The sequence below is a fragment of the Aethalodelphis obliquidens genome, unplaced genomic scaffold (genome assembly GCF_003676395.1).
Source record: "Aethalodelphis obliquidens isolate GAN/ISIS:26980383/991018 unplaced genomic scaffold, ASM367639v1 scaffold9, whole genome shotgun sequence".
Lineage (NCBI taxonomy): Eukaryota > Metazoa > Chordata > Mammalia > Artiodactyla > Delphinidae > Aethalodelphis > Aethalodelphis obliquidens.
In genome coordinates this window covers 3,293,774-3,321,570 of record NW_020837953.1, presented here as the reverse complement: position 1 = coordinate 3,321,570, position 27,797 = coordinate 3,293,774, and the positions used below count along the sequence as shown (strand labels likewise).

At 45.2% G+C, this 27,797-nt stretch overlaps 1 long non-coding RNA gene across 1 annotated transcript; it reads left to right on the top strand.

The window, feature by feature from the left end:
* The first annotated feature begins 7 nt into the window (after positions 1-7).
* LOC113621514 (uncharacterized) lies at positions 8-27,797 on the top strand. The gene is made up of 3 exons (XR_003433201.1): positions 8-682; positions 14,310-14,440; positions 27,335-27,797. It is a non-coding gene; the product is annotated as an uncharacterized LOC113621514 (long non-coding RNA).

Sequence of the window (27,797 nt, the reverse complement as noted above, 5' to 3'; positions counted from 1 at the left end):
CCCCCGCACTTCCGGGGGGGCGGGAGCACCGCCCTTAAGGTGGCTCTGTTAAGTCTCCTGTGGGGACGAGTGAAAGTGGGTTTTTAAGTTTAGGGGCGGTTCTTGCGAGTCGGCCCCCCACGTTGAGAACGCTCTGAAGTTTGTCTCCTGATCAAGTTCAAGAGCGACTGTCCGGCTGCACCTGGAAGCCGAGTGATTTGCATTGCTTGAAACCTGGTGTTCAGCTAAGTCCCCGCCGCACCCCACCTCACCCTCCTGACCGTGGGAGAAAGGGTGCGGGGGTTCACAGCTTTGCCTCGGAGAGGAGGTTTCTTACAGGAGGTGGAATTAGCGGGCAGCTCGGTGTCTAGTTGGGAACGAGCGTTTAGGGAATCCGAAACTCGGGGAACCCGGTGATCGCCTACTCCCCGCCCCCGCACAAGATGCATAGACACACCACACATCCCACGTACACACGAACACACACACACACACACACACACACACACACACACACACACACACACACACACACCACTCCTCCCGTCCTGATTTGCTTCCGGGAAAACTAGTCCGAGAGCAGCAGACACTTGCCAAAAGTCACACAGCGAGTCAGGAGTAGAATCAAGATTTAAAATTTCTCCGCTCCCGGCCGGCCGGTGGGCCCATATCCTGTGTAGCCTCTAGGAAGCGCTAGACCCATGTAAGTGGTTCCTTTTCTGTGGTTGTTATTTTATTCTCCCCCAACCCCTCACCCCTTAGGGACAAAAGTGTATGGTGGGAAGAATAGCGAAGTCGGGAATCGTGGGTTCTCTCGTGGCCAGCGCTGCCACGTTGTGAAGTGAGCAAATCAGAGAACTTCTTTGAGCTTCAGTTCCCTCATCTGCAGGTGGGGCTGGTGAGACCCACCTTACTGGGCTGAGTTAGCATAGAGTCATCGCCTCCAGGGCTAGGAGGTGGTCTCCATCAGCCCCCTTCTCTGCCCTTCTTCGGAGTTTCCCAGAGCGTCGATGGAATGCCAGGATGTAAGAGTGTGACTTGGCAGGACCAGGTGGACTGATGCTGCGAGGAGCAGTTAGGGCAGGAGGGTGAGGGAGGAAAGGGTCAGAAGTCGGTTCCTTCCAGGGTTTTCTCCAGGACTGGGGCTTGAAGTTGGACCTGCAGCAGCTTATGTTCCTAGGTTCTAATTCTGGCTTTTCAGCTTCTGAGCTTGGGGGAATTCAGCCTTGGGTTCATAGCCCAGAGCTTTAAGGTATTTGTGGCTTTGAGAGTTCAGATCCAACAGCCCGGCAGCAGCTGGTGTCAGGGAAATCTTGACAGCTTTCCTTTACTCCAGCACTTGCCTCTCATTGCCTTGTGCAGCAGGGGAAAACAGTAGCTACTGGGAGCCAGGCACTGAACTGGGTGGGGGTAAGGGTACAGTGATGACACGAGCCGGTTACTTTCCTCAAGGAGGGAACATTCTGCTCTATATTGTTGCCCTGAATCGTTTTCTTCTGTAATCAGGGAGCTGGTGTTTTTAAAATAATTTTAATGATAACAGTAATAAGATTGAATGTCATGTATTAAACACCTACCATCAGCCCAGCATTCACCAGAGTAATTTATATAGTTTTCCCTACAACTGTCTTGGGCTACATATAGTATTATCTGGATTTAGTATATGAGGAACTAGGCCCAGAGAGGTTAAGTATCCTGCTTAGGTCACACAGGCAACTGGAAGTAGACTTCAGGTGTGTGTTACATTCCCTTTTTATATCTTCTCTGCTGAGGGAGACTCTTGTAAAGTATTGGTTGTCTGCAGAGGAAACGGCCCTTGGATGGTGGGATGGAAGAAATTGTCTTGCCCGATTCTCTGTAGCTCCTTTCAAAGCCTCCTTTCAGAGCTCCTGTATTTAGAAACTTCAAAACTTAGGACTTTACATAAATATATATCTTTTGCCTAAGTGTTCTGTGTGTTCCACTCTGCCTTATGTGGTTTAGTAGGCTGATTTTCTCCTTATGTTGAGAAATAGCATATTTCATCCAAAAAATAACAGATCTTTTCATGTTAACGCCCTTGCTTGGAAGCCTTCATTGGCTTCCCCTCACAACCAGGAGAGGGTTCGGATGCCTTTGCGGGGGAGAGGGCGCCTTTCACAACCTAGCTCCTGCTGTCCAGCCCCATCCTTCACTCCTAGTATCAGGAAAGGCTGGGCTATGCTGCCTTAACAAACAGCACTACCATTTCAGTGGCTTAACGCAGGGAAGTTTATTTCTTGCTCATGCCATGTCCCCGCTGTGGGTCTGCAGGGGAGTTCCATTCCCCATGGATTTGGGCTGAAGAAGGCTTCATCTTGTTGCATGCTTCTCCTTACGGTCTCGGCTGGGTAGAGGGAAGGTGGCAACTCATTCAGTGGCTCTCAGAGCATCCACCTGGAAGTGACACACTGTCCTCCCGCTCATGCATCCTTGGCCAGAGCAAGTTACGTGGCCATGCCTAACTTTAAAGCTCTGTAATCCTGCCAAGTGTCTCAAAGGGAGAGAGCCAGGAATATTTGGGAAACAACACTAATGACTCGAACAGTCTCCCTTTCTGTTCACCAAATGTTTGGCTTACTGTCCTCCCACAGGCAGAATTCCACTCTCTCCTCAAGGGGGACGACCCTAAAGACCCACCTAGTCACGGTATATCAAGCTCATTTACCAGGGAGCGGGTGATGCGCAGTAGACTCTCTATCAGCTCCAGATGTGACTCTTCATCCGAAGGCAAGATATCTGCCCGGCATACTCTCAGTATGTAGCAGTGGGACAGAGATGGGATAACTGCAATGGACACACTGATCGGAAAGTGGAGGAATGGGACCCCACAGTGGACATTAATCCAGAGCAGACATGTGGGGGACACCCCTACCCAACACCCTGATTAGATGTGGATTCTGCTCCCTAAGTGTAGCTGCCCTAGCCATTGTTTTCTGTGACCCCTGGCCTTGACCTCTGAGAGAGTCTTCCTTCTGTACATCTAAAGCAGGCATAGGTAATAGGTTTTCAAACCAGCCTTTAAAAATAGGGGTGGTGTTGGGGGAACAGAGTGATATTAAGTCTCAAATACAGTCTCCTTTAATCCAGGCTGATGTTCTTTTGTCAGTGCAACTCTTCCCAAAATGTAGGTTTCTTATCTGTTTGATTCCAGGCGTTCCGTGTGTCAACAGATACAGCCAGTCCTTTTCTAGACATGCCTCCATTGTTTGCCATGTTTCTTTGCTTTCTTGCTCTCCTGCCTGCTAATATCTCTCTCATTCATCTCATTTTCATATTCTCTCTGTCTCTCTCTGTTTCTTTGTCTTGCTGTCTCTCTATCTCTCTCCTGACTTGGCTTTGAGTGCTTTGCGCTTATTGGGCTTAGGTGGGAGAGTCATACTTTTCCTCCCATTTCCTCCCTTTTCCCTTTTCTCTAATTGAAAGCATATGCTCGGTAACATCTTAATTTAACCAGAGGTTTTAACAATAGGTTTGAGGCCATACCTTTGACTTGAGCCATACTTCAGGGCTGATTTTAACTAGCCGTTTCTTGCTGAAAATCTTCCTTAATTTTACTAGTTGAGATTGAGAAACAATAGCCTCCTCTATCCCTCCATTACTCTGAATTTATAGATTGTCCCTAGTCTCTTTCATTCCTGCTTGCAAACTGGCCAAATCTTCTCTGAGCTCATCTCTTTTTTTTAATATAAATTTATTTATTTTATTTATTTTTGGCTGTGTTGGGTCTTCATTGCTGGGTGCCGGCTTTCTCTAGTTGTGGAGAGCGGGGGCTACTCTTTGTTGTGGTGCATGGGCTTCTCATTGCTGTAGCTTCTCTTGTTGCAGAGCATGGGCTCTAGGCACGCGGGCTTCAGTAGTTGTGGCACACGGGCTCAGTAGTTGTGGCTCACGAGCTCTAGAGCACAGGCTCAGTAGTTGTGGCGCACGGGCTTAGTTACTCCGCGGCATGTGGGATCTTCCCAGAACAGGGCTCGAACCCGTGTCCCCTGCATTGGCAGGCGGATTCTCAACCACTGTGCCACCAGGGAAGCCCTCATCTCGTTTTTGTAATAAGTTTCTAAATGCATCCAACAGCCATCAACACATGCTACTAATATTTTGTTTCACAATCTCTTGCCTTAGTTCATTAGGTTCATGATATGTCTTCTAAATTATCACAGTGATATGTTCACCAAATAGATCACCATCCTTTAACCTTCTGATAACAGTGTTCTTAGTTACTGCCCTCTAAACAAATGTTTACTTTGATTATTGTTGTTATTACATTACCCCGTGTCTAGGTGCCAGTTTTTATATCCTTCAGGATAGGCTAGGTTTGCCACCAGAACAATCCTAATATCTCAGTGGCTTAACAAAAAACCTTTACTTCTTGCTTATACTACATGTTCAAGGTCAGAGGGGCTTTTCTCAATATGCTCACTCAAAGACAGAGTCTGAAGAAGGTTTCATCTTGAAATATGTGTGCTTCTGCAATCATCACAATCACCTTGACAGGGAAAAGAAAGCATGGTGAATTCATACTGGCTTTTTAAAAAAAATAAATTATTTTATTTTATTTTATTTGTTTTGGCTGCATTGTGTCTTTTTTTTTTTTTTTTTTTTTGTGGTACGCGGGCCTCTCACTGTTGTGGCCTCTCCTGTTGTGAAGCACAGGCTCTGGACGTGCAGGCTCAGCGGCCCTGGCTCATGGGCCCAGCCACTCCGCGGCATGTGGGATCTTCCCGGACCGGAGCATGAACCCGTGTCCCCTGCATCGGCAGGCGGACTCTCAACCACTGTGCCACCAGGGAAGCCCTGCATTGTGTCTTTGTTGCTGCACATGGGCTTTTCTCTGGTTGCGGTGAGTGGGGTCCAATCTTTGTTGTGGTACGTGGGCTTCTCATCGTGGTGGCTTCTCTTGTTGTGGAGCATGGGTTCTAGGCACGTGGGCTTCAGTAGTTATGGCTCACGGGCTCAGTAGTTGTGGCGCACAGGCTTAGCTGCTCTGCAGCATGTGGGATCTTCCCGGACCAGGGCTCGAACCCGTGTCCCCTGCATTGGCAGGCAGATTCTTAACCACTGTGCCACCAGGGAAGCCCCCGAATTGGCTTTAAAAGCTTCCTCCATGAAATGACATGTTACTTATGTTTGCATAGTATTGATCAAAAACTAGTCATATGACCACGTCTTACTTAAAAGGTTCAGGAAAGTGCAGTCCTACTATGCACTTGGAAGTTAAGAGCTGGAAATGCACACTGCTGTATAGGCCAGGTTATGCTCTGGTAGCGATCCAAAAATCTTACTGAATGACAACCATGGAATTATTTCTCACTCATGCTTCATGCCCATTACGGGTTGCTTGTGTCTCTGCTTCAGACACATCGTCTTTGCTCTGGGACCTTTTCTGAAGCATTGCTGATTGCTATGGCAGACAGCAAAGAACATGGTGCTTAAAGCTTCTACTGAAAGCAGTTCACGTGGCCAAGCCTGTTGTCAGGGGGAGCGGCAGCAAGTATTTGCAAATAGTAATACAGTTTACCACACCCTACACTACACATTCCTCCCATTCCTATGAGTCTCAGCTACCCTAAACATTTTCCATACCTCTGACATTTTCCTGGTTTTCCATTTATTTTCATCCTTAATCAAAATGCCACCTGGCTAACTCCTACTCACCCTTCAAGACCCTGCTCAAATAATTGCTCCCTCTGAAGCTTGCTTTTACCCCAACTCTCACCCTCAAGTAGTTATTATCTTCTTTGGCTCCCATTACACTGGGTACAGACCTGAAGCTGAGAATGTACATCACGTGTTCTTGCAAATGTCTTCTTACACCCTGACTCCAAATCCAGGAATTGTGTCTTACTCATTTTTATATTTCCAATGCTTAATGCAGTGCCTGGTACATGGAAGGATAGAAGGTACTCAAATAAATGCTTATTGATGAGTTTCTTAAAAATAGTCTTTTCTATAGCAGAATTAAAGAGGGTGTTTTAATAGTCAAATAGCAACAGTAACTTGTTTTAATACATAAAACTTCTAACAAATTCCCCGGCTGAACCTTCCCTAAGCATATCATGTTGGACTTGGGATAAAACCCAAATTCTTTACTTTGCCTATAAGACCTCACATGACCTGGGTTATCCTACCTCACCAGCCTGAAATTACTAGTACTTCTCTCCTCACTATTCTGCAGCCACACTGGCTATGATTGTATCAGTCAGGATAGCCTAGGTTATGTTCCAGTGAAAAAGCAACTCCAGATCTCAGTGTCTTAAGACAAAAAAGTTTTATTTCTCGCTTCTGCTCCATGTCCATCAAAAGTTGTCAGGCAGTCTGATCACTTTGGCTTCCCCTGGGATCCAGTCTGATGGAGTACGCACTTTCAGGAGCATTACAGACCTCATGGTAAAGGGAAAGGGAGCTTTGAAGGGCTCTAGCCAGGCAATTAGGCACATTTGCGGGAGAATGTCACATGTCACTTCTTACAATTCATTGGCTAAAACTAGTCTAATGGCCCCACCCAGCTACAAGTTGACCAGGAAATGCCATCCTATTTGTCTGGAAGGCAGAGAGATGCAAATCTTTGATGACCAGTCCTAATGACTCCCACACTGGACTTCTTCAGTTCCTCAAACAAGACAGACTGTTTCTTGCCTAAGAACCCTTATATGAGCCCTCCTACCTCTTGCCTGTTCCTTGGTCAATTTTTATTTCTTTAGAGGTTAGCTTAAATGACACTTAAAGAGGCTTTCTTTTATATTAGACCCCTGTACCCACCCCCATCTAAATTAGGTTCCTCTCTTATGCCTTTTCATAAGTCTCTGTGTTTTTTCTTTATAGCAGTTGGGATTTCAGGAGGGTGATAAATCACATCCTCTTTCGTTCCCTTCTGAGTTCAGAACCAGCTGAAAGTTAGATACAGGAATCAGATGAATGTGGATTGCATGCCCACTTGATAGCTGATATAGGCTAGATTGGAGGGCGTGGCAGACATGAGGCCACAATGGGTTTCCTCATGTTTCACCCTGTATTATACTTACCCATGGGTCCCTGGCAAAGGCGGGCAGTGTTTGCATCCTGTAGACAAATTCATTCTGAGAAGAGAGAACAGATGGCTGAGATGGGCCCGCTTTTGTATACACCATCCCCCTTACGGTGATGTCTTTTCAGCACTCAGAACATCTGCAAAACTTAAGGGATCATAAAGTAACAAGGGCCCTTTAGAAGCCACCTTCCAAGTTCTGCCCTTTTCCCAATGTAGGATTCCCTTTGACAGCGTCTTCACTACTTAAGTGCTTCTAGCGATCCTCAGAGCTGGGGAGTGATGTCTACCGAATGCTGCCGATAGGACCTCACTGGGAATATTATGGACATGAAACTGTGGGAAGCAATTTTGATCAGTCAGAGAGATCTCAGAGAAGGTCAGCCGAATGGTGAGAAGCCAGAAACTATGACCCGTGGAGAAGAATTGAAGGAACTGGGAATATTTACCCAAGGGGAAAAATAAAGGACCGTGAGACCATGTAGAGAAGTCTCCAAATAGTTGTGCAGCTATCACATGGGGGAGTTCACTTATTTTGCAGGTTTTGAGGTCAGAGCAAGGGCAATGACTAGAAGTTAGAGAGGAAAACTCAGCTATCTTTAAGGAAGAACTTTCTGAAGTTATAGTTATTTATCAATGTGATAATTGCCTTAAAAGTAGAATGGAAATTCATCCATTCAATACATATTTACCACTTACAATGTGCCAGCCACTATACTGGGTTAGTTTATGACAATTCCTAATGAGCCCGTAGTAACTTGCAGTATTCAAGTTATCCTTTGTTTTCAAAGTTCATAAAAACCTTTTAAAATATTCTCTTTTAGAATTTTTCTGGGAGTGGTCACCAATATTAGTGGCTTTTTTTTCTCAATTCTAGAACTGACATTTTTTTTTCCTCTCAAAATTTGAAAACCTAAGATGATATTTTCTCATGTCCAATGTTAGTTAGGTGAACATTCTTCGATCAAAACAATTGTTGGGAATCCCCTGGCAGTCCAGTGGTTAGTGCTTTCACTGCAGAGGGCCCGGGTTCAATCCCTGGTCAGGGAACTAAGGGCCCGCAAGCTGCACAGCGTGGCCAAAAAAAAAAAAAAGTGTTTTTAGTGTCCATAAGTCAAAATTACCTGTACTTGGGATCACTTAAGACTAGATACTCCCTTACCATTTGGGGCAGAAGAACTACAAAGTGTTCCCCAAACTCCTTTTCTTTTCCTCCTGAGCATACTGCTTAACTACATTTTCCGGCCTCCTTTGTAATTAGGTGTGGCCACGTGGCTGAGTTTTAACCAGTGCAAAGGGGGTTCATGTGATGTGTGCCACTTACAGGTCTGGCTCATAAAACCCTCTCTCCCCATCTTCAGGGACATAGAGAAGGGCAGAGCCACAGGTGGAAGGAGCCTGGATCTTTGAATGACCACGTGGAAGATTAATTGCCCACTGGCCAGGATTATTTGCACTGGATTTTGCCTGAATGAGAAATGAAATTTACTGTTGAGACACCAAGATTTTGGAGTATATATGTTAAAGCTGCTAGCGTCTTCTTCTTCCAACTGGTGCTGCAAGATGCCCTGGAAGAGAGAAGAAATATGGAACTGAAGTTAGGGATTTTGTTCTGCCCTTTCCTGTTAGAAGAGACTTAGTGGAGCAGGCAGAAGTGAAAGACGTAGCGCTTAATTACACACTGATGCTTCCTTGTGCTCATGTTTTCTTCCCAACTAATTTATAAACTTCATGAGACATGTTGCAATGTCTTACATCCTCTTTTATATTTAATCTTTGGGTGGATATTTATAGAGAAATGCCAGGTGCTTTGAGGATTTCAGGAGAAATATGGGCAGCACATATTGTTAAACGTTATTCATTTACTCGACAATTTTTGAGAATTCACTATGAGCCAGCCACTGGGAAGCACTGGTGAACAAAAGCTATGGTACCTGCCCACAAGTTGGGGTATAGCAAGGAAAATAGAGATAAAGGGGCAAGACTAGTCGAGCATGATAATGCTGTGAGAAAGAAGGACAGGGTGTTCTGGACGCACGTGGAAGGGACATCTGACAAGGGTGGCAGTCAGAGAATTGTCCTCTATTAAGGTGATGAATAAATTGAGACCCCCAAGGATGAGTAGGGGTAGCCAAAAGAAGAGGAGACTGGAGAGAGAGTGCTCTAGGAATAGGGAATTCATGTACAAGGGCTTGGACGTGGGCCTTGAATATGGGGTGTGTTTGGAGGAACCAGAAGGTAAGCTGGAAAGGAAGAATGGAGAGGATGAGCGTGAGAAGAGGAACTTATATAATATATAAGTATGAGGCATATACTTAATAAATGCATACAGAAAGCCTTTTACTATACGTGTATGAATTTACCTAGGAGGAAATATGGCTGATTAATCATCAAGATGTCAACAGTTGTGATATTTGGGTAATTTCTTTTTTCCTCCTTATGCGTCTCTGTTTGTTTTAAAACTTTCTACAATAAACACGTATTGCACTTGGAATTAAAAAAATCAAAGTGTATTTTCTTCTTAGTTGTGATTGTACCTGCTGGGCCTCATCGGATCTTCAGAACAGTCATCTGAGCAAACTGAGGTCCAGAGCTGATACACAGTGATGTTAGAATTAGCTTTCCTCTGGTTCCATTCAGCCTACTTCCTCTCCGTGGTGCCTGCCTCCCCTGCAGTATCTAAGTACTGATGATGGCTTTTCCTGGAACTACTGACTTTAGCGCCATGTTGCGAGTTCGTGTGTATGTTGTTTGCAACTTGGAGAAACTGGATCCAAGTCCTCATGATCCTGCCCTCCTAAGAGGCTTTCCACACGCAAAAGATGGTCCTCCACCTCCTGGTCTACATCCTTAGACCTCTCTTTTCTGTGATGCTCTCCTGTCCTTTGCCTAGTTAGGGAGGAAATTGTTTCTCATTATTCTGTCAACCCACATCTTGATTGACTAGTGTGTTAGTGCTTGGCCAAACCAGTGACAATGAACGCCCAGACATTTGAAAGTCTTGAAACACTGTATTAACATTCTCTCAGTTATGTTGCAGTGACAAACCACCTCCCAAATCTCAGAGGCTTAAAACGACATGAGTTTAATTCATGCGCATGTTACATTTCCATCCCGATTTAGGGCTTAGCTCTTTACGCTGAGACTCTGGGTGAAGAAGTGACCCCCATCTGAGATATTGCTGGTGTGTGTCACAGGGAAGAGAGAGAGGTGACACCAGGGGACAGTTCTTCAAGCTTTGCCCACAGTCATTTCTGCTCACCTTTGATTGACCAGAGTGTGTCACAGGGCTGACAGGGAGGGGCAGCCAATGTTTTGACAGATACCTTCTCAGCTCTCGGAATCTCTGCTTCTGTATCTATAAAATGGAAATAGGTGTAAAACATTATGGGATATTCAAACCATGGAATGTCATGTGGCCATTTTAAAAAAATGAGTTAATTGCCCTTAAAAAAGTGTGTTGACCTGAGAAAAGCCCATGGTTTAGCGTTAGGTGAAGAACGCAATTTGCCCAGTAAATTGTATAGCTTGGTGTCATGTTTGCATAAATTTAGAAAACCTATATCTGAGCATATTTGTTTGCATGAGGATATTAATAAAAACAGCTAATGTTTAAGGAATGCTTACATCATATGCCGATTCTGTGCTAAGTGCTTTTTACGTGCATTTGCTCATTTAATCCTTGAAAAACCCAGAGAAAGGAGTAGAAAGTTATATTGAATAGTTATTATCAGCTATCTTACTTGGGGGTAGGATTAGAGAGATTTTATTTACTTTTAAAAGTAAATGATTTCTGTACATTTTTACTGATCACAGTAGGTGGATTAATCAGCTTTTGTGGTAAAAGAAACCACAGTAACATCTGAGTGCTGTGCAATGCTCAGTCATTTATCTTCTGCTTATGGGTCTGCAGTCAGCTGAGGTGGCATGGCCTTTCAAGGCCCTGCTTGGTCTTCTTTCCTCCCCACTGCATCTGCCTCCCCTGCAGTTTTCTAAGTAGTGATGATGGCTTTTCTTGGAACTGTGTATATAAGTGCTGTGTTGTGTGTGCTCAGGTGCAACCTGGAGAAATAGGGCCGAGGGTCAAATTCAGGTCTGCTCCATGTGCCTCATTCTAGAACCCACCCTGGAGAAGCAGGATCTGCCAGGGCTCTGTTCTTTTCATGGCAGAGGTGGGGACAAAGGGAAACATGGGAAGCTTCTGAAGGCCTGGGCTTGGAACTGCTCTGTTGTCATTTTGGCCCACATTCTATTAGCTGAAGCAAGTCACATGGCCAAGTCCAATATCGGTGGAGCTGGGAAGTCATAGAGGTTTAGAAGGAGGGAGTGAATATTCACTGTATAGTAATCTACAGTCAGCATTCATTGCTTTCTTAGTTAAAAAAAAGTAAATCACAATAAAGTGAGAAAAAGAATATTTACCAGTGATAGTTTAACTTGTGTTCAATAGATTACAAAGTCACTTTATGCATTTCTCAGAAATACAAACTCCATATCTACAGTTATAATGAGCACAGTGATAATAACATGGACATTTAATTAACCAAAGTATTCATTGCCTAGTAGGGCAGGTAGGCATTTACACCAGCTTGGCTTATGCTGCTTGTGGTGTAACATTCTGAGCATAATTCAGAGACTGTTTAATGGCCCTATGTATATATCACTACTACTTGTGTGGCCATCTGCAATCCAAGGAACTTAAATCATGGAATCACAGACTCTCAAGCCTGGAAGGCTCCAGTGCCTGTGGTAGGCAAGAGCCTCTTAAGTTATGTGGACAGCTGCTTTTGCCAATTATAGTCATTCTTGATTGGGTGTGTCTCACATTGCTGGAAAATAGTTATGGAAATCAAAATTCTTTCATTTAGCCCACGGGGACAGTGAGATCCCCAGCTGTCATTTACCTGAGTGGCCAAGATAGGATGGAGACCTAATTGTCTCTAGTAGGCCCAGGGCCTCTTGCTTTGTTTCTCTGCAAAACATGAACATTCAAGCATATGGATCATTTGGGAATATTCACTAGGACCTGAAGCTTCCATTACTCTCTTTAAAAAGTATATTAAGCCTCCTTCTTTTACTGTTTCCTCTCTCTTGAGAGAACGCAAGTACTGCTTAGACCAACTAACTCTGAGTCATGCAAAGAAATAGTATTGGCACAGACTCCGAAATGAAGAGGAGCACATTAAATTCCCTAAAACACTGGCCAGGGAATCATGCATATTTTAATTTCCTTTCTATTCTAGGTAATTTAGAAATATCTGCTGATATAGCTTATGGGAATCAATTGCATAAAGCAAATGTTTTACTAAGGACTTTGTTAAGATTATGAATTGTATTTCTCAAGTTTCAGTCATTTATCCATCACTTTTTCCATTTTGCTATGTCCACTTACTTCTCTCAAATCAACTTACTATTTTTCTTTAGATAGATTCACTTTTTTAAAACTTAAAGGTACCTTTATAGGAGATGATATATTACCAGTGTAAATGGATGAGAAGTATTACTTGCCATAAACACTGATACAACTGTAAAAAAAATACATAATCGTTAAAATAGATAACTTGTCTCTTATTCTACGTGTGGTAGGTGTTTTTCCACTGATATTGTGGAAAGGTATGGGCTCTGGAATCAGGAAGACGTGGGTTCAAATAACAACTCATTTTCTTCCCAATAGTGTGACCTTGGGCAATTTTCTTTCTTTTTTTTTTTTAACATCTTTATTGGATTATAATTGCTTTACAATGTTGTGTTAGTTTCCACTGTATAACAAAGTGAATCAGCTATACGTTTACATATATCCCCATATCCACTCCCTCTTGCGTCTCCCTCCCACCCTCCCTATCCCACCCCTCTAGGCTGTCACAAAGCACTGTGCTGATCTCCCTGTGCCATGTGGCTGCTTCCCACTAGCTATCTGTTTTACATTTGGTACTGTATATATGTCCATGCTACTCTCTCACTTTGTCCCAGCTTACCCTTCCCACTCCCCTTGTCCTCAAGTCCATTCTCTACGTCTGCATCTTTATTCCTGTCCTGTTGGGCAATTTTCTTAATAGTTGAACATCAGTTTCTTATCCATAAAATGGAATAACTTAGTGATTGATTGCCTACCAAATGAGTGTGATGGTTGCCATTTATGCCTACTTCCAAGAACTTCTGGAAGAAATGACATCGTTACTAATGGGAAAGCCTTTGGTACACGGATACAGGCATTTCTGCTGTAATGTGACATGTACATTCCTGAAACACTCTGTGTTCTGCAGAGTTGTACATTCAAAATAACATGACTGGGCTTCCCTGGTGGCGCAGTTGTTGAGAGTCCACCTGCCGATGCAGGGGACACGGGTTCGTGCCCCGGTCCGGGAAGATCCCACATGCTGCGGAGTGGCTGGGCCCCTGAGCCATGGCCGCTGAGCCTGCGCATCCGGAGCCTGTGCTCCGCAACGGGAGAGGCCACAACAGTGAGAGGCCCGCGTACCGAAAAAATAAATAAATAAATAAAAAATAACATGACTTTCTGCAAAAATAGGGTTAAGGCAGGCCACTGGAAACCTGTACGATATTGTAACCATACTGTTAAGATAAAACTCTAAATATCCTAATAAAAGTAATAGAGCTAAAAAGATCTGTTAAACTTTGACTAAATAAATACACCCACACCCACACACACACATACTACAGCAAATGTAGGGTTTTACCTTAAAACTGGCAAAGGCAGCTTGACAGAAGGCATGAGGAAGGCAAGGCTGCTGAAGCTATGGGGGCGAGGGCAAACGCTCAAAGATGGGACCGCACCACGCCATAAGCTCTTTCAAGGAGTATGTAGGCAAACAGCCCAGCAAGAGGATGGAGGGTGAAAGGGCATTCTGTCCAGTACCCAGAGTACTGGATGCCTCTGAGGCAACCACATTCCACTCTGTTAGTGTAGTTTCTGCTCAGCCACTGCTCCTCGGTGGGACACAATGTTAACATCCTGGGAAAAATCAGTGTGGAATAAAGCAACTTGCACGTTATACTGCTCCCATTCCTCTAGTTATCAGCCTTACCTTGTCTTCCAGTAACACGGGTCACAGTATCATGTATTGTGGAGCAGTCCACATATGCAGATAGGGGGAGGTGCAGTTCTCAACCAGGAGCCCATGCCCCGGTCCCAGGCTCCGTGAGCAAAACAAGTAAAGACTCCCAGAGGTAGAATTCATTCAGAGACGTGAGTCTCCTCTCCGTGCCCCCTTCCCTCTCTTCTCAGTCTGACCAGTCTAATTTCTTCTCCTTTCCTTGGTGTCAGGCTTCCTCTTCCCTCCCTAGCCTGTGAGCTCCTTGAGAGAGGGCTCTGTCTTATTCATTGATGTGCTCTGAAGACCCACACAGGGGCCCTGGAACAGAATAGCTGCATTACAGTTGAGCCTCCTTTTGTAGGTAAGGAAGAGCCCCAAACTCACTGAAGGGTCCCGGGGCTCATCGGAGCGCATCGGAAACACTGGGCACCTTGAGATGAGGATGGAAGCACTGCCCGCCCCACCCCCCCCACTTCAAGGACAGGGACGGTGTCTCATTCAGCTCTATGTCCAGCATCCCTGTTGCTCCCAAGTTGAGGCAGGGACTCCTCAGTGGGTCCCAGCCCTGCTTTAGCTGCGAGGCCACGACAGGGCTAGCAGCACATCCTTCTCCTCAGCCCTCCTCCCTTCCTTCCTTTCAACAAATATTTATCAGGCCCCTATCCCATACCAGGCACCATACAAGGTCCTGAGGATGAAGTTGGGCGAGAAAGACGTGTGGAATCTGCCCTCATGGCGCTTCTGTGTGGCCTAGAGGTTAAGTGCTTAACTTCTGGAGCCATGTTCCCTGGATCTGTTATCTGGCTCTGTCCTTTTCCCACTATATGAACGTGGCCAAATTCCTCTCCAAATCTGTTTCCTTACCTGGAAAATAAGGCTCATAATAGAACCTAATTCAGGGGCTTGTTATGAATATTAAATGAATTGACGTATAAAGGACTTAGAATAGTACCTGACCCAGTAAGTGCCCAATAAATATTAACTGTAATTAGTAGTATTACAGTTGCTGTCTATAGATGATAAACACATGAATATAAAATCATGATAAGCTATCAGTATTATGAATGAAATTCCAGGAATAACCTGGAACTCTGTGGTTCTATCTAACTCTGTAGCTAGTAGACTACGCAAACGTTATCTGACAGGGGAGTCGGGAGGTGGTTGGGCCTGGGGACCTGAAAGATCTCTGTACACTTCTGGTTTGAAAGAAGATTAACAGTGGGGAACTTCTTAAAGAGGGTGATCTGAAAGGGCCTCTCTGAAGAGGGGCTGCAATATAAAGGATATAAACACTGACTCTTGCAGGAGGAGGTTGGCATGGGAGGGGTGTTCCAGGCAGAGGAAAGAGCCCTCACTGGTGATCAGGTGATCAGGTGTTGAGGACCTTCCCCTACCGGTTCTGCACCTGGCCAATCTTGTTAAAAGACCCTTTGTTCCCAGTTGCTCAGTTTCAGTGTCTACTGTATGGGGAGCCCTCAGTGGTGGCTTTCAAGCACTGGGGTCTGAACACTGGTACCACCCATATCCTGAGGATTCTAGGACTCCATGTCCTTTCAGGCTGTTACTGTGACTCCCTCTACACTGCCATGCTGGCTGGGCCGTTGTTTTATTTCTTAGGTTACACTTGAGCAGATTAAAGAAAGGAGACATAATGAGCATGCACTTCTACGTGCCATGGTCTAAATTCATTACCGATGCCCAAGTTTTAATCAGGATACGTTGCCAACCACATAGTTTGGGCAACCTTGGTTACGTCATCTCATTTCCTCTTCCTTCACCAATACTCACTCAACAGATACCAGCTGAGCAAGAAGTATGTGCTAGTGTGACGTATGTGCTAGGGTTACTTGGGGCCTCAGCTTCTCCACCGACAGTGTGAAGGCTTGGGCCACATCACTGGTTTTCAGCTGCAGTGTTCACTCCCAATCTCCATTTCATTAAATGGAGCCATTCTCTCTGGTATACTGAAAAGCTTTCTCAAGTAGGGGAGAAAACAGTGGATTGACAACTAGCAGAACAATAACCCAGAACTTAATTTTTCTCTGCCTAGATTGTTAGGCTCCGTGAGCCTCACTTGTCACAAGAAATCCATGGAAGGGGTTGTGAACTGCTGAACTAGCTGTTCGCTGAGGTCCTCTCTAGCTCTGACATTCTCTGAATCCTGTAATTATTTGTCTTTTCTCTTTGTTTCCTTTCATTTAACACCATTTCATATGCATGTTTCCAAGAATCCACGGGGGTTCTCTCCCTTGTCAGCCTCAGGGATTCGGCTTCAGTTTTGCTTAGTACTTTCCCTATTGATCCCCCCTTCTTGATTCACTCTCCTTTACAGACCTTTTCAGAGCCTTCATTTCAATGAATCCTAACTGTGTGTGTGTATCTCCCCACACTCAAGGTCTTTATTCCTGGCACCAGCAGGCACTTAGCAACTGTTGGATGAATTAGTGAATTCTTAATGATTATCAAGAACCTCAATATATGCATCCATACACGTAATAACCTTTGGATCATTTGACTTCTTTTCTGAGGGTGTCAATTCGGACGGAATTGCTAGATCCAAAGTTATAAGCTGGTTTCCTGATTTTATTACCAACTTCCAGATTGCTGTGACGTTTGTTGTGTGTAAGCAGTAGTATTGCTGATAACACTTGTGGTAATTATTTATAACATTATCTTAAATAATTAATCAAATCAGAGTACTTCCTCTCTCTCCCCCCCCACCCTTTTTTCTGGGTATCAGTATCCTTTGTATCCCAAACTCCAGTGGTTTCCCTAAAGCCACTTGGATCAGTGCTACATGCTCTGAATTTAGCCAGAGAAAAAGAAATGGGTTGCTCCAGCTCTAGGTACCAGCAATGTGTCTTCTTGGAACCCTGCACCTTTTGCCAATGCAGCATCAGCCTGGCTTGGGGTTTTCTGCGATGTTGATGATGGTGGTGGTGGTGATGATGATAATGATGGTAAATATAACTCTAACAACCCTATGAAAATATCATTAACCCCATTTTATAGATAAGGGAAACTAAGGCTCAGAGAGGTGGCATGGCTTGCCCTCAGTCACACAGCTAGGAATTAGTAAAGACAGGATTTACGTCTGTTTCTGAGTAAAGCTGGTCTCTTTCCACAAAACTACACTACACTGCTCCACAAGTGGACCTACAGGGCCAGGAGCCTTGTGGGAACAGCAGGTCTGTCAAGTTCTACAGGGCTGAGCTATTTATTGCTGCAGAGGACACTCATCACTATGCTAATTACATTAATTGCTGCCCACTCTGCGGCTAGGTGGGTGGTTTAACAACACCTAGCAACGTGGTAATGATGCCTGCGCCTGCCTTTCTGCGTGCAAACATCTAACTTTTTTTTGTTTTTTAAACTCCTTCCTGTGGTGGCCAAGGAGAGTAATTATAGGTTCTACTGGTTGGAAGTTAGTGACTTTCTACCTTGTAGGGAAAAGGTCAAGACACTGAACTTTGACACTTCATCAGCATCAACTGTGTGCTTGACACTTTAAGGGATCTTTCATAATCCTCATGACAGCTTAGAGGGGGGTATTATATTATCCTTATTTTGTTTCTAAGGGAACCCAGTCACCTGCTTGAGGTCACATAGCTGGATATTGGTTTAGAACTCTGCACTGTCGGAGGACAAATTTAGCCTCCACACATTTCCCTACACTATAGCACCTCTCAACAGGAGACTTTTTGCTTCTGATGCTTGGAATTGAATTACACACCAGCAGGGCTGAGTCTGTATTTCAAACAGAGAGGAAGCAAGGCATTGGGAATCAGTGTTTTGCAGAGTCCTCCATTGCTAGGGGATGAATATTTGACATTTCAACCTTCCAACTCCCATCTCTTCCCCGAGCTTCTCAAGGAAATGTTAACAGAATTTTCCAGTTGACTTTTTTTTGTTTTTTGCGATACGCAGGCCTCTCACTGTTGTGGCCTCTCCCGCTGCGGAGCACAGGCTCTGGACGCGCAGGCTCAGTGGCCATGGCTCACGGGCCCAGCTGCTCCGCGGCATGTGGGATCTTCCCAGACCGGGGCACGAACCCGCGTCCCCTGCATCGGCAGGCGGACTCTCAACCACCGCGCCACCAGGAAAGCCCTCAGTTGACTTTTTAAGAAGTAATTTGAAGACTACATCCATGTACTTCTTGTGAATGGACAAGGTGATTTTGGCAATTCATCATAATTGGCTGAATGACTTAACTTCCCCAGAGACCCAGATAACAGAGGCTAATTTAGGAGGTAGTTGACTTTGGAATGTTATATATGCATGCACTTTATGGGTGTGTCCATATTATATGTCAATAAATGTATTGTGTGTATGTGCGTGTGTGTGTGTGTGTGTGTGTGTGTGTGTGTTCAGGAAATCTTGAGGTACTGGTGGATTTAGATGATTTGGTTCCTTTATTAGCTACCATCTAGCTGTAGATGAGGTTTAAAAATATATTTTACTAATATTCAAAACAATTACATTATATAATGATACAGAGTAGTAGTTAAGATATCTGGAGCTAGACCGGAGTTTGAATCCTGCCTCTGCCACTTAACAGCTGTTGTGACTTAGGCAAGTCACTTAACCTCTCTGGGCATTAGTTTTCCCATTTCTAAAAATTGGGGTTAAAACAGTTCTGACCTCAGGGAGGTTTTTGAGGGCAGGGACTATGTCTGTACACTTCTCTGCACCCAGCCAGAATGAGGTTTGGAAAGAGCAGGCTTTGGACTTACATAATCCCTCAGCTTTGATTCTAGCACTCCCATATTGGCTGTGTGGCCTTGGAGAAATTACTTAACTTTTCTGGGCCTCAGATTCCCCATCTATGAAATAGAGGCTCATTATTCCTACCTCAAACGATTGTCACGTGATGAGGCGGGACCTATGAAGACCTAGTACCTAGGATAGCACGTTGGAGGTATCCATTTCCCTTTTTTTCATCCTGGAGGCTGATGACATTCAAGGATGCATGACTAAGTTCTTGTTTGATTTGTGAAACACATTCTTTTCTCTCACACTCCATCTTTATTTTCTCCTTCCCACCCTTTTTCTTTATTTCCCTCCCTTCCCTATCCGTCCCCTTTCTTTTTCTTTTTTGGTCAGCCTCCATCTACTGTGACTCAGACCCTCTGTCCAGGGTCACCTGGTCCCTGGATTGTCGCAGCAGCTCTCTCCCTGGCATCCTCCATCCTCCCCTCCATCTGGCGCTCTGTGTTTTATTCTTCACACAGGGTGTCCTTCCATCAACCTGACCCAAACCTTGCTACTCCTCTGTGCCACTCCTTCCAGTATCCTCATCACACACAGAGCAGTCTGTGGCCCTCACCATGGCCCGCAAGGCTCTGTGTGAACTGTCTTCTGGCTAACTCTCCAACCCGGCTTCCTAGCGCGCTCTCTCTAACTCTGCTCCAGCCTCAGAGGCTTCCTCTGAGGCTTCCTTTCCAAGCACGTTCCAGCTTTGCGTCCTTTATACGTGCAGTTCCCTCTCCCTCCAAATATCTGTAGAGTTCATTCTCACTTCCTCAGGCCTCTGCCCACATGTCACCTTATCAGAAAGGCCTTCCTTGATGACCTTACATAAAATAACACCCCCAATCACTCTCAATCCTCCATTTCATTTTTTTTCTCACTGACGGATTCTATATTATTCCTTTCCTTTTGATTGCCTCTCTCCCCACAATGGAAGCTAAGCTGTATGAGAGCAGACTTTGTTTTGTTTTGTGCTGCATCCCCAGAGCCTGGCACATAGTAGGTGCTCAATTAATATTTGCTGACTACATGAATGTGTGTTGCCTCTGTATGAAATGGCAGGAAAGAGCCTCTGTAGACATTCCAGCCCTGATGGCTCACTGACCAGTATTTATTTTACACAAGCCAAAGTGATGAGCAGTGAATAGGAGAATCAGGTGGTCTTTTGGGGCCCATCCCCTTCATATATGTGCCTTGAAGACCAACGCTGTTTCATCTGTGGCAGTGACATGCCTGCTTTTACACTGCTTTGTGCCATAGTTGCAACGTTGTCTGGAATTCCCGTGGCAGTTTTGCAATATGATGAATTTTGCTCACATAGATAGGTATCGGTCACAGATAAAGATCACTCATGGTTTATATTTAGTACCACCACAACAAAGTGAAAGTTGGAGGTGTGCTACCTAATTATTCCCAGACTATGAAAGCAAAAACACAAAGTCTGCTAGCACTGAATCACTCTTTCCCACCTGGCCTCTCCCTACCTTCACCCTCCCTTTCCTGATTCTGTTCCTGTCGTAAAGTATGGTAGCTTAGTAAAGGGCAGAGTCACACTGGGCATCCAGGGTTCCAGTCCCAACACCACCACTTATTCACTGTGAGATCTCAAGCAGGTTAACTCACCTCCCTAACCCTCAGTGTCCTCCTCTGTAAAATGGGCCTTGACAACATGTACTCAATACAATGTGTTGAATGAAAGATGGCAAAACGCAACACCAGGGTAGAGGGGTAGCCCGCAGTAGTGCTAGCACCTTCCATGCCTACTGATTTACATGACTGTGATCTTTTCTTTCTTATTTTTATTTTTTTTAAATTTATGACGGTGATGTTTTGATATCGTTTCTTTGGCTTTGGCCAACCTTTAGGATAGACAACCCAGCTAAAACTGGAGACAAGGCCTTTCAGAATCAGTACTTCATAAGGCTTTCATGGAGGTCCCACTGTTTGCATGGTGGGGTAGAAGATTCTGGGGCAGGCAGGTGGGTGGGTGGGATATCAAGGCACAGAAGCACAGTTTTGCTCCTCTTAGTTTGATAGGGCTGCTGTAACAAATGCCACAAGCTTGCTGGCTTCAAACAACAGAAATTTCTTCTCGCACAATTCTAGAGGTCAAAAAGTCCAAGCTCAAGGTGTCAGCAGGGCCACACTCCCTCTGAAGGCTCTAAGGGAGGATCCGTTCTTTACCTCTTCCAGCTTCCTGTGACTCCTGATAACACTTGGCTTTCGGCAGCATCTCTCCAATCTCTGCCTCCATCTTCGCCTGGCCTTCCCCTCTGGGTATCTGTGTGTCTCAAATCTCCCTCTCCTTTCTGTTATCATCCACTAGTCATTGGATTTAGGGCTGACCCTAAATCCAGAATGATCTCATCTCGAGACGCTCAACTTAGTTCTATCTGCAAAAACCCTATTTCCAATAGGGTCATATTCCCAAATCCTCAGGGTTGGACATATCTTTTGGGGGTGGGACACAGTTCGACCTACTACGGTGCCCTCCGGGAATTTCAGTTAGGCAAAGGGACACAATACACACACCTGAGCCACCAGTCTCAAGTAAAGAGTGAAACAACCCCTCCTGGATGGTGGGTAGGAGGTGTGATTCATTCACTCTTTGATCCAGAAACATTGCTGAATGCTTGCTGAGCTGCATGCAGGGAAGCAGAAACGCTAAGGCATTCACAGACTGATGGGGGTAGGAGGGGGTGGAAGGGAGTGGTATAGGGAGAGAGTAACGGGCATTTCCAGCTCAGTGTGGTAGGGCTTGGAGGAGGTGGGTGCTGAAGCTTTGGGGGCTTAGCAGAAAGTTTGGGTTACAGCTCCGGAGGGGTGGTGGTCAGAGAAGTCTTCCCAGAGGGGGAAGGATGAGGGAGTAGGAGCCAGCCATCCCTGAAGGATGAGGGAGTAGGAGCCAGCCACACCCAAAGTGGGAGGAGTTCTAGGAAGAAGGAAAGAAAACCCAACCTCTGTGGGTCCTCCACAAAGTAGGGGGTGGTGGGCTAGAGAGGCAGGCAAGGGGTCAGATTGTATAGGGTGCTGTGAGCCATCCGGAGAGAAGTGGAGAGCTAGGCATGACCAGATCTCCTATTAAAAATAAAAAGTAGAGAAAGCCTGTAGTGAAAAGTGATTTTCCAGTAGATCTAAAAATTGTATTTATTATGTTATGTATGTGTGTGTGTGTGTGTTTTTAAAAAGAAGTATAACATATACACTGAAAAGTGCACAAGTTATAAGAGTGCAGCTTGATGCATAAGTGAATTGTCAGAGCAGAGGCAGAATAGAGTTCAAGGTGGCCAATGACTCACAATTACTCTTGTTTGTCCTGTGGAGAAATGACCCCCATGGCAGGAAGTTGCTGGGATCTGGAATAGGAAGACTTAGTTTTGAGCCCCATATCTAGTATTTCTCTGCTGTGTGATCTCAGGCAAATGGCTATACTTCCCTTATCCTCAGTTTTACCATCTGTAGAATGGACTAACAGTATCTACCTCAACAAGATGGTGTGAAGGTGAAACAGGACAAAGGTGGGGAAAGCTCTCTGCATTATGCGAAAAAAAAGTGCTTGTGTGATTCTCAAATTCGAATCTGTCTCAGAACTGGATTTCTTCACTTTACCTTCTTCCTTCTCCACCTGACAGCGTTTCAGATAAACGAGGAGGGGAGGAGGAGAGTTACTCTTTTTGCAGCACTTTTTGTTTGTCTGTTTCCCATTCCAGAATACCTATTCCAGATCTGGACTGTCACTCCTGTACCCTTCTTTATTCCCACCTTCCTGCTTACTATTGTCCTTCTCACCCAACCAGGCTCAAAGAGGCAGAGGGAAGAGGGTAGGGAGTTTGGGCCATGGAAAGAGGTTTGAGGGTGAAGGTAAATCCGATGCTCCTTTCCCAGCCTTTGCTGAGGATGTACTGTCCCAAGCTCTGCACAGGGCATTTGGGATCGTGGGTGGGAGGTGGGGAGACACAGAAGGGAAACATAGTATTCACACTCAGAGAAGTTATTTGTTGAGGCAAAATGGAAACAGGTCCGTAAGAGAGCAGAGTCAGCTGAGGTCAAGGTCTTGCTGTTAAGAGGCAAAAAGCCCCTAAGGAGTTGAGAAACAGAAGAGACCATTAGGTAAAAGACCATAAAGAAGGTGGGCACTAGACTCTCCCTCTCTCTTCCCTTTTCAGATTCTTGGCATTTCTGCAACAGATACCTTTAAGCATCTATTGCATATCAGACCATTCTTTTATATACATTGTCTTATATGATCCTTGCAATAAGACCAAAAGCTGAGTATTCTAATTACCATGTTTCGGATGAGGGGGACTGAGATCCCCAGGGACGTGCTCCGGATCATACCACTATTAAAAGAAGGAAACAGCTTTGAACCCCCATTCATCCAGCTCCAAAGTTCCTGCTCTTTCCAGTCTGCTCTACCGTTTCACTGAATGTACGTGGAAGGGCGCCACACGTTTTATCGGGCTGCATCGCATTGCGTGCATTTTTAGTATTTGTGTGCACGTGTCAACAGGCATGTCAACGTGCCTGCTGGGTGAGTCGTAACAATTGTGTTTTGAGTGTCTAACTGCATTATTTTGCTGGCAAAGCCTGGCTCAAGGAGAAGAGAAAAGGAAGCACAAAAGCCCACTGCATGGGAGGCCAGACACACAGTGAGGGCTGGTCCTTAAACAAACCAATGGGAAGTGGCTCTGGGTAGCCCCAGTAGAACTTCACTTTGTTGGAGGGCCCCTGGGTTTTTCCATGACTGTTCTATTTCCAAAGCACAATTCATTTCCCATTCTTTTTTTTAAAGAAGGAACTAATATTTGTTTAGCACCCATTATGTGCCAGACATGGTGCTGGGCACTTTACATCTGTGATATCACTTAACTCCCACAAACCCTGCCAAGGGGCCACCATTAGTGCCCCTGTGCAGCCCAGGAGACAGATTCAGGAAGCTGCGGCCATTTGTCCAAGATCACTCAACTGGGGTGGAGTAGAACAGGGGCTCCTGTCTGGTGCTGTCCAAACAACAGGCTACACTGGTGTTTTAAAGTTATTGGTGGGACATTTTATTTTTCAATAAAGTTTTAAATGATCTCGAATTCATGAACCAGTATGCTGGCATACTCACTCTGCTCCTGTTCTTTTAGAGAAAGAAGGGCTTTATCTTTTCATTCCTGAGTAACTGGGCTGTTTTGTCCCAGAGATAAGAATCTTCACGCCAGGTCACTTGAGTGTGATGTCTAGAGGGTATAACAATGGCCATCCTTGCTCATTTGACACTTCTTTTTTTTTTTTTTTCCTAAGGCACTGGCCTCCTTTCAAGACCTTCCCCACCATCACCATAGTTATGTGGTTGCTGAGGTACCATCAGCCATGACTGGGAAGGCAGGACCTGTGGCCTGACGAGCCTGTGGTCAGAGAGAGTTGCTGTGCTCAGGGTCTAAAGGGACCTCAGATTTGTGACTATGGGCTCTAATAGTCTCCCAAAGTCCCCTGGTCCCCACTCACCATGCCCCCCATAGAAAGTAGAAGATGTCCTCAGTGTCACTTGCGAACATTTGACTTCTGAGACAAGCATTTGGGCCACCAGCCCCCTTTAAGAGTAGATGACAATTTTGAAAACCTGAATGGTCTTAATTTTTTGCACTGGGCACACAGATTGACCAAAGCTTCCAGAAGCAAGATGAATAATAAAGATGAAAGTTCTTGAAACCCTAGAGGCTGTCTTTTCAAAGCTCTTTCAAAGCTCATAAAAGCAGTGAGCAGTGGGTAGAAGGAATGGGGGAGAATGAGCTCTGAGCACGGGCTGTGATGGGGAAAGCCCAGGATTCTGGCTGTGTGACCTTAGGGATACTCCACTTACCTCTCTGAGCCCCACTGTTCTCCTCTGCCATTTGCCCTTCCCTGCTGTCTGCTCCAGGTGGCTGCTGTGAGAATTAGAGAAGAATATGTTTATGGTTTGGGAGTAGGGTCTCAGTACAGAGAAGACGCTGAGGCAAGAGTCAGGAGGCCTGAGTTGTCCTTTAGGTCTGCCCTGGACTCTGTATCTCCTTTCTCTGGGTCTCCTTTTCTGAAGAATGAGGGGTTTCGAGTAAGTTTTACTTCCTCTGTGGTCTCTATTGATCTAACATGCCATGATTCCTATCTCTAAGTGGAGGATTAACTTTTAAGAGACGAATGGAGCTTTTAATATTCAGCTATTCAGTTGTTCAACAAACATTTATTAAAGGACAACCGTGTGTCAGGCACAGTGCTAGGTGATGGGTATAGAGTGACAGAACAGTTGCCGCCCGGCCCGTCATGCAGCTTCTTGTCTAGTATGAGATAGTTTGGGGGAGCTTCCTCATCTCAGATAGTTGAAGAAGTGCTGGGGCTCCAAGGGGAACACTGTTAGCTGAAAGAGCAATGTAACAGTAGCAAGAGATGGGCAAATATTCATGGAACAAATAAATCAATGCAAGCACCTTAGGGAAGCTCTTGGGGTGACCCTAGAGTTGAGGAGCAATTCCTAGGAGTCAGGAAAGGTTGTGGGTGCTCCAGCCAAGGGTGTGTATAATTACTAAATAGTTTTTTTGTCGAGACACCTGAGAACGGGAGGATCTGTCCCTACCTGCCCAGTTCCCAAGGGAGCCATTTACTGGGAACAAGGAACAATGACAGCTTCCCATGCCCTGGCTTTTCCCCAGAGTTGGAACCAGTGCAGATGCTGGAATCCAAGGGAGAAGAGAAGAGTGGCCAGAGAAAAAGGCCAGTGTTAGGATGACATTTGGGTCAAGCCCAGAGGATCCCTCGAAGTTATAGCGTCTCATGTGTATCCTGTTGAGAGAGAACTCGGGCCCAGTTGGTGCCTAAGGCCACAGGAGAGCTGGCTCTAGAGCCTGGTCAGGAGGCTGTCTGGGGAAGCGGAAAGAACCTGGGCTTAGGTGTCGGAGACTGACTTGGGTTTGAAGGCTGTGGAACATTGGGAAAATCACTTAACCTCTCTGAACCAGCTTCCTCATCTGCTAAGTAGACATCACAATGTTGGTTGGCTTCTCTAAGATGTTATGAGATGTAATCTGTCTCAGGCACCTAAAATCAGTAGCTGTGACTAACTATAGACTTGGTGGTTGGTATTCATATACATTCCATTATCAGGACCCAGGATCTCTTTCTGTGCAATATGGAAAAGACAGTGCTAGAAACAACTTCAATGAGACAACTTAGAAGGAGGTTGTATTATCTTCAGTATAAGTAAGATAGTGAAACAAGATGGGATTTGGAGGGATTTAGCTCTAGCATAACTCACCCACTAGCCAGATGTCTGACCTGATAGGTATTTTTGCCCTCTTTGAGACTTGGTTTTCTCCTCTGTTAAATGGAGATAATCTTCATGCTCAACCTTTTCTCATCCATCCATTAAATATTTATTGAATGCCTGTTATGAGCCACACCATGCTAGGTGCTGAGGAATAGGACACAGTCCCTGACCCTAAGGAGCTCACCATCTAGGGGGACAGCCTGTTAAACAGATACTTACAGATACTTACAATAGAGTGTGGTCAGGCTTAGCCCTGTCTGAGTGGACAAGGAAGGCTTCCTGGAGGAGGTGACATCTAAAGCTGAGAGCTGAAGGATGAATAGTATTTAACCACATAAAAGTAGGAAAGGAAGTGACGAGTTGGGAAGGGCATTCCAGGAAGAAGAAACTGCATATACAAAGGCAAGGGCACAGCAGATATGATAATGTGGCTAGCTGAGTCTGCCTTTCCTCAGTGTGGACTCTGTAAAGGCAGTGGGAGACCACTGAGAGATTTTAAGCAAGAGAGTTGGAGTAACATCATCACATTTGCACTTTAGAAAGAACACTCAGGCTGAATGTGCATGTGTCAAGTTTTATTATGGACACATAATTATTATTGGGATAAATTGATTCTTTCCTCTTCTTTTCTGTAACCACATAAGATGGCTCACAGAAGATGAAATAACCCTCATGAGCATGCCCTGGTGTAGGGTCTGGCACACAATAGGTGTCCAATTATCATATATTCCCCCCTTTTAAAAAAATAGTCCCTGAAAGCACAATCCCCGGCATGCAGTGCGGGTTGGGGCAAGAGCGCTGAGGGTGTGGCTGCCTGCATTTTCTGGCTGGTGTTCAGGCAGAGCTGACAGGATCTAGGTCAAAGGAAGTTCCCCAGACAGTTCAGTCTTAACCAGTCATCTGGGGTTTCAGGGAGGGCAGGTGAAGGTCAGAATATCTCCCCTATTTCAGGAGGCCTCTCCTCCTCACGGTCCTGGTCTTGAAAACTTACCAGGCATGAGCCAACCTGTTAATTTGTCCAAATCAGCTTCCTCATCTGTAAAATGGGTATGAAGTTACTTGTGCTGCCACACTGGGGGTGGGGGTGGGGGCGGTTGTCGTGCGGACTGGAAGAAGTGTGTGAACCACAAACAACAAAGTAACACGATAGATTTCACTAGTACCTACTGTGGGCCAGCCTTGTTCTATGACGCTGGTATTATCCTTATCCCTATTTTACAGATAAAGAAGGCAGAGTTCAGAGAAATTATGCAGATCATTCAGGGGCACAGAGTAAGTGGCTGTAGCCAGAGCCCTGATGTTTTAAACACTACACCATGATACCGTAAACTGCTGTCCCTGGAGAACCACCAACTGCTCCTTGAGCTCTCAGCATGATGCAGGTACTCCAGAAATGTGTGCGGAAAGATGGAGGAAAGAAGGACAAGGGCAACGTTCGAAGCCTGAGAAAGTTTTTCCTAATGCTTCCTGACCCCACCTCTAACCAACTCAGGGTCTTCTCCCAGATGTACTCCAGGAAATGGTTCCTTTCCGGGCATTAAAATGACCTGTTGCCTGTCTGACTCATTAGGCTGGGACTGGTGAGGGCAGGCTCTGTGTCTGGGTCATGGTGGTCTCCCTAGGGCCTAGCAGAGTGCCTGACACTTGATAAATATGTGTGAATAAATTCTGTCCTTTGCCTGGA